The sequence below is a fragment of the Pteropus vampyrus genome, unplaced genomic scaffold (assembly GCF_000151845.1).
Source record: "Pteropus vampyrus isolate Shadow unplaced genomic scaffold, Pvam_2.0 Scaffold18, whole genome shotgun sequence".
In the NCBI taxonomy this organism is placed as follows: domain Eukaryota; kingdom Metazoa; phylum Chordata; class Mammalia; order Chiroptera; family Pteropodidae; genus Pteropus; species Pteropus vampyrus.
The window spans coordinates 10,533,547-10,534,959 of NW_011888799.1; the positions used below are offsets into that span (position 1 = coordinate 10,533,547).

Genomic DNA, 1,413 nt, shown 5'->3' on the forward strand with positions numbered 1-1,413 from the left:
TATTATGATACACTCTTCTATATTTCCTACAGTTTCACTGCCAAGGTAATTTTATGAAACATTTTAACTTCATAGACAGTGAGGAGGAAAAGTACCAAAACTGGAATGAAAGAACCTCAAAGCCCCAATAAAATGTGTATACTATCCAAACTCTCCACTCATTTCTTTCTTCTCTAATCCCATTATAGTAGAGGAAATGTCTCTCCCATTTAAGTTCAAACTTTCCAAGAGGGCACTCAGGAACTATTCAATAAACATTAGTTGGATAAATAATTTGGTAAACGAATGAATGAATGAAATTTTTCATTCCTAAGAAACTTACATTATCAGCTATCCGTTCACTCTCTGATAGATTCATCCATGGTTTCTCCTGGCTCCTTTCTAATAACATTTGTTGAGTCTTTAAGGTAGAGAGAGATAGAGAGATAGAGAGACAAACACAAACACAAACAAAAAAATATCTTTTGTCCATTTATATTTCTATTTACATCTCTCTTCTCCATCAAAATAAAAATTCTCAAGCTTTTCCTGACTTTCTGCTTTCATATTCCTAACATTTATTTGATTTACTTCCCATACTATACCAATATGGTTCTTGTCCTCATTTCTTTACTGGAAGTATTTTCCAAAGGTTGACAATGATCTCCTTATAGACAAAATAAAGGCTCTTTTTTGTTGGTTATTATATTTGATTACTTTGCAGATATTTGATATTAGTGATCAACTAGAAATACATATATATATATTTTTTTATGCCTACAGCACCCGGTCTTCCTAGGTGGTCTCCCATCCAAGTACTAACCAGGCCCGATCCTGCTTAGCTTCCGAGATCAGACGAGATTGGGCCTGTTCGGGATGATATGGCCGTATACCATACTCTTTTTCTGTAATAATATGTTCTACTCAATTATTCATCTCTTTGGCTGATTCTTTACTACATCTTTTTTTTTTTTTTTAAATTTAAAATCATTAAGTATTGACAGCTCTCAGAACTCTATTCTTGATTGTCTTTCTTGTCAGACTCTGCTGTTTCTCTAGGCCAGAGTTTCTCAACTTTGGCATTATTGACATTTTAGAATAGATAAGTCTTTTTTTGTGAGGGTGCTCTGTATATTAGAGGGGGTTTAGCAGCATCCTTTCTCTCTACCCACTAGATGCCATGAGCATAATGTCCTCCAGATGTGATAACCAGAAACATCTACTTTGTCAAATGTGCTAGCAGAGGAAAATCACCATTGTTTGAGGTGATCTCATTATAGTTCAGGGCTGGATTCTCTTATCATTCCATAACATGAAAGGTCTTGATTTATATCTCTCTTTGGCAGCTATGTTGACTTATCAAGCTATTTAGTAAACAAAAATCTCGGTATTTTCATTGGTATGCCTCATATTAAACTGATTATTCAAAAGATC

The 1,413-nt window shown here is 34.2% G+C and overlaps 1 pseudogene; it reads right to left on the reverse strand.

Annotated features, from left to right (window-relative positions):
- Positions 1-753: 753 nt before the first annotated feature.
- On the reverse strand, positions 754-872 carry LOC111736214 (annotated as a pseudogene).
- Positions 873-1,413: the final 541 nt, after the last annotated feature.